This window comes from Euleptes europaea, chromosome 5 (genome assembly GCF_029931775.1).
Source record: "Euleptes europaea isolate rEulEur1 chromosome 5, rEulEur1.hap1, whole genome shotgun sequence".
Lineage (NCBI taxonomy): Eukaryota > Metazoa > Chordata > Lepidosauria > Squamata > Sphaerodactylidae > Euleptes > Euleptes europaea.
This window is the reverse complement of record NC_079316.1, coordinates 80,771,713-80,777,938: the sequence shown is the minus strand read 5'-3', so window position 1 is coordinate 80,777,938 and position 6,226 is coordinate 80,771,713.

Sequence of the window (6,226 nt, the reverse complement as noted above, 5' to 3'; positions counted from 1 at the left end):
CCATGCTATAACATCTAAACGTCTGTTAATGACATTTTCCATACAGGAAGCACAGAACTAGAAAACCAAACTTGATATTCCCCAAGTCAAATAATTCACATGAGTCACATTTAAATAGCCGAGTTAAGTGGAAAATATACCGTGTGGTGTTAGCTCATGAATGCCAGTGCGTGTGTGATGGCAGAATTCACCTTAACCATGACTGACCGGAGGTAAAATTTAGGTCTTTGGGGACCAGAATACTGTTCTTTGCTTTCTAGATAGGTTATGCCAAATCTTCAAATCATAGCATGGAAACAATTCTCCAGAGTATTTCCTGTAAAAAAGGAAGCAAGGACTAAAGTCTTGCATTTTCTCTACCATGCTATAATATTGGGTCCGCGAGAACTTTTTATTTTTGTGCTATCGCTTGTGATGAGAAAATGTACTGACAAAGTGAAGCACTGCATTTAGCTCCAACTATCTAGGAAGTCTTGGTTAAAGTTCAGGTTCACATCCCCCCACCCCCCAATGGCTGAAATTAATACTTGAAATGGAATGTTAATGACTCAAGTAGTTCCCATTCTGCCTTGCAAGGGGTTGTTTCACAGTTTTCCTTGCAAACGTGACTGTGCAGCCATAAAAGCCTCAAACCTGAACATCCTTTTTGTGCCCTTGTACAGCTGGAGCGCTGGACAATTTAGATCCTTTGCCACTTCAGCTGCTAGATTGTACCCAGCCAGAAAAGAGAAGGCGGCAACCAGTTCAGCCACAAAGGAGGAATCTTATGAAAGCTACTATTGTCCGTTCTCCGTCTATTACATGGGATACTAACGGCATACTTTACAGGGTTATTATGAGGGCAAATGAGGAAAGAACTGTAAATAATTCAAAGAGTAATGCCAATGTATTGTAGTGCTTAACTGTTAGTCTAGGAGGAAGGAGGCTCAGGTTTAAATCTCCATTCTGCTATGAAACAAACTGGGTGTCTTAGGGTTGGTCACTATCTCTCAGCCTAATCTACCTTACACGGTTGTAGTGAGGAGGAAAAGGGAGGAGCTACCTTGGTACCAGAATATGATGACGAGAGATAAAAGTACAGCAACTTTGCTGAAGCTAAGTGAGTGTGGTCAGGATCTGTCTGAGTGCCTTCCGGAGAACTTTCTATACACTGACTCAAGTTCCATGAAGGAAGAATGATGGGGTAGAAATGTAATAAATAAATAAATAAATATGGATGCCATCCTAACTTCCTTAGGGTAGGGTAAAAATGTTATTACTATAATGACAGCAGTCAAAAAATCAAACTTGATTTCAAGAATGCTGTCATAATCCCCATCAAAACAGAGAAGTAGTGAACAAATCTAGATGGCAGCTTTTCTTTGTGCAGAATTTGGATTGCCTGGTGTGTTGAAAGGCCTATCTGTAAAGGGGGGGGAAAAGCTTCCTACTAACCTCACAGCTGGCCCTGATTTCAGCATGCCTCACCATTATCTACGGAAAGCATCTTCTGCTGAACAAATTGTTTCCAACGTTGGATGAATAATTTTATCTAACATTTTAAATTAAACAAATAAAGAAAACAGCAGCCACTCATCAGCAAAAATTGGTTTATAAACCGGTAATGAAACAGCAATATTAAATTTAAGTAAGGATCAGGTGATGGTATTTAACCCAGTAACCACAAAGGTTAATGGTAGTCTCAAAACAGCCCCGTTGCTTCCTCATTTACTTGCACTGACATTATATTAAGAGCTGCAAATGAAAAAAAATTATGGGCTCCGAATGCTCAGTGTCAATGTTATTGAGCTGTAACATTCTGAAAGAGGAATGCCTTCGAAGTACCTCAGCACAGAAAGAGACGATACCGCTTCCCTGACTCTGCCACTGTCAAGAAATGCAAGTCTGGCATATCAGAGTTTGACAGTTCAGGACTAGATCTAAAGCATCTTGATAGGCAGAAGTCAGCCAAGAACCAGCCTGAACAGGTTCTGACCAAAGCTGATGCAATGAGGAGTAATGGGTGCAATGACTCAGCAGTTAGCTGATTGGTGGCTGGTGATTGGGAGAGCTATAAATGTATATTTCTCTGTATCCATGTGCAGGAGATATTAGTGGATGTGGTTCGTGTCGGTGATTGCTGTAAAATCTGAACACTGTGTATAAACTAGCACTGTTTTATGTAGTTTTGGCTCTACTGGTGTTTATTCCTGGGATTCTGCATAATCCGCTAGCTCCTCCGACAAGAGTTGCAGCACCATTTTAGAGCCTGTTTTTTCTACTTTTAAAATCACTGTGGGGGCCTGATCCTGCCAGGGACCACAACATGGTGGGGATGAGGGGTTCCTGTCTCTTCCCCCGTGCCAAACGGGAGGAGACAGGAACCCTCATCGTCCTGCAAGACGGACACGGGCAGAATTGGGCCCCCACAGAGATTTCAAAAGTTGTTTTTTTTTAAAGGCTCTAAAATGGTCCTGTGCCCCCACGGTGGACTCCAAGATGTAGTATCATCTAATTTGGTCCTCAGGGTGGACCAATGTAATGAAAAACCTTTGAAATAAGACTGAACCTTAAAAGGATATTCAATTATTCAGTTTCCGTTTCAGTCACCTTTATTGGCAATACATAAAACTCCATACTCACTCAAAAGAGTCTCATGTACAACAATATAGCCAAAACTTAACCATCAATTTAAAACTCTTCAGTTTTAATAATGTAATAATACGTTCTCCCAAATGACAAATAAGAACCAGGACCCATCGCACAGCACAGCTAATACCAGTACCCTTTTATGTAATATTTCCCAGTGTCTGTAGATTGCCTCAGTCAGTTTTATTGTTTATTTATTCCCTTACCCTCTTACTTTTATTTTTATTTTTAATAACAATCGCCAGAAACTCTGCCACTTGTTCGGAAACAGCAGGTATCCTATCTGCTAATAAAAATTTGATACCATCATATGCTAAATCTTTTAAGGACATAAGGTGAGGGTTGGTTAGTTCTAGATGTATTCAATTATTCTTACAGTAATTAAATTATGGAATTCGCAATGGATGTAGTGTTGGCAGCAACAATAGATGGGTTTAAAAGGGGAATAGCCAGATCAAGAAGAGTAGGACCATCAGTGACCACTAGATATGGGGAATAAAGGAAACCTCCATATTCAGAGGCAGTAAACCTCTGAATAGCAGTGCTAGAAGGCAACATCAGGGGAATGGTTCTTGTAGGTTATCCGGGCTGTGTGACCGTGGTCTTGGTATTTTCTTTCCTGACGTTTCTCCAGCAGCTGTGGCAGGCATCTTCAGAGGAGTAACACTGAAGGACACCTCTGAAGATGCCTGCCATAGCTGCTGGCGAAACGTCAGGAAAGAAAATACCAAGACCACGGTCACACAGCCCGGATAACCTACAAGAACCAATGAACTCTGACCGTGAAAGCCTTCGACAATATCAGGGGAATGATCTGTTTGTTGGCCCTCCAGGGCAACTCACCGGCCAATGTGCGAAAGGATGCTGAACTAGATGGACCCGTGGTCTAATACAGCAGGCTTCTCCTAATGTCCTTAAAGCGAGTTTGTGTATGTGGTTTGTTTGCTTTTAAAGTGCTGGAATTTTTGACTCCTGTCACAGGAAAAGAGACATCTTTTCAAATAGCAGTTTAGCAATAATTGCTTCCAATTTTTGTAATTCAGCATAGTAATTCTGTTTAAAATGTCCTGCAGTAGAGCTTTCCAGCTGGCCTCCTGGCAAGAGTGTTCTTTCCATTCCAAAATTGTGCTTGCTCTTTTGGAACAAAGACCACTTTCTGCACATTATTGAGATATTTGAGATATTAACATCTGCCTCTCAGCCAATTTTTCACATCAGTTTAAATTTGCATAGGCAAAAGTACTTACACTAATAAGAATAACTAAAAACAGTAGCACTAAAATACAATCCCAGTTTGAAACAAATGCTTTTTGCAGCCCTTTAAAAATCTACAATCAACCAAACTTCTGGCAGGATCATTGCTGATATTTTTTTTTTTTTAATTTTCTAGATTTACCAGAGCAAGGCTGTTAATGATAGGATGTTTTGGAGGACATTGATTCATAGGGTCACCATGAGTCAGAAGCAACTTGACAGCACTTACACACACACACACACCAGTGTAAATTAGCATTTTATTGCAGAGAGTGGTGAGACACAATCACACTTGTGTGCAGACAGAATTCATAAGCCTTTGCATGTCAAAAAAGAAAAGGACCAGATAAAATTCCAACATGACATGTTGGTAGCATTGTTTTCTATCTCCACCACACACACCCATTTCATCTACCCCTATCAGATTCTAATTCAAATTCTACAAACTGGATCTTTGCATTTAGTCTACAGCAAATAGGCATAAAAAATGACGGCAGTTCATTGCAGATGTAATAGCCACATGGGCCCAAAGGATGCTTGAAATACCCTTAAAAGGGTGAGTTAAGGAATCAAAAGTCTGGAACAATTAGTTACTCGTCAATATGCAAGAAGGCAGACGACGGAATTTTTGTGTTTTTTTATTTTCTGTGCATGTGGGAAAGTCTGTTTTGTTAATTTGATTCTTCTTTGTTTTTTTAAACATTTTTATTAATTTTAACACAACATATATCATACATTCCCATTCACATACAGACTGGGCTCTTTCCAGGGTTGATATTTAACATTTTTCACCATAGTCAACCGTTTTGCTTATTATACATTATTGATTAATATTTCTAAATTACTATTAAACATTATAATGGCTATCTATCCTTGCTACTATAACATGTTGTGTAATTTCTTCGCAGTTTTAACTTTTCTGTCTAAAATACACATCTGATCTCTATTATCACACATTAATGTCTGACATCAGATTTGCATATTCAAAATAACACTTCTAATTCTTTTGAAATTCGTTCATCGTTCTTCCTCTCAACATGGCGGTTAATTTGGCCATCACTGCATATGCTGACATTTTTTGTTGCCATTTCTCTATTTCTGGAGTGTCTTCTTGCTTCCACATCATTGCAAAAACAACCCTTGCCGCTGTTGTCATATAACTAAATAGGTCTCTTAAGTTTTTTTCCTAAGAACCTGTTAATTTGATTCTTGACCCAACAAAGAGCCACGGCACGGTGTTTGGGCTGTCAGTGCGCTGACACTGATGTGGCTGGCAAGGCTCCCCAGCAGTCATTCATCCCCATGCTATGCATAAATGCACACTTCAGGTACGCATAGTTTAAGCTCCTGAATGTTTGGTGGTGGGAAGTGCCATCAAATTGCAGCTGACTTACGCCGACCCCTTCGGATTTTCAAAGCAAGAGAAGAAAAGAGATGGTTTGCCTCTGCAAAGCAACCCTGGACTTCCACGGTGGTCTCCCATCCAAGTACTAACCCGGGCTGACCCTGCTTAGTTTCCAAGATGTGATGAGATTGAGCTAGCTTGGGCAGTCCAGGTAGGGGCACCTGAATTTTTAGAGGATGTTTTTCATGTCCTGCATTGTACCACTGCAATTGAACAGGCAAAAGTTCCAAGAACAGTCAAGGTTGCTCTGTGTTCTCAAGCAAATGTGTTTCATCATATGATGGCAAAAACGAGATGCAAAAATGTTCTGAAGGCCAAGTACATTTTTTCCATGTCCCCAGTCCTGCCTTAACACTGAGGTTCTAGCTTCAGACCCGGGAAGAAGGAATGAGAACAAAACAAAAGAAAGTATGGATCAGTTGAATACCCTGCCCTCTAAAAACTTGAACGTCCTCAGTCTTCCACTCAAAGAAACAGTCAATTCACAAGAACAGTCTCCCTGCACTGAAGAGAAGAATTTTTTAAAAAGCACCTGCAAAAGGTCAGAAACAGATGAGGTAAATAATGAAAATCCATGGCCCTAGTGAACTCTAAATTATTTAAGACAGTGAGATCCCTTAAAACTGGCTGCGTGGTGAGTAATTGAAAGAACAGAGATAAACAGCCTTCTGTTGACATCGCAGAGCCAAAATAAATTGAGAAAGACTGAAGAAAGGGGAAGAACCGTACTGTCATTGAGTGGCTGGCAGATTGTTAGCAAAGCTAAGTTGAAAAAGGCAACTTTAAACATTTTATGTCTTTTAAAATGCTCTTACTTCACCTTTCTCCTGCAAGGCAGGACCCAAGGTGGCTTATGATAAAAGTCTTGCTAAACAAATATACCAGCACCATAAAATAGCACCAAAAATCTCTCAGGTAAGAAAGATGACTGTAGAGGGG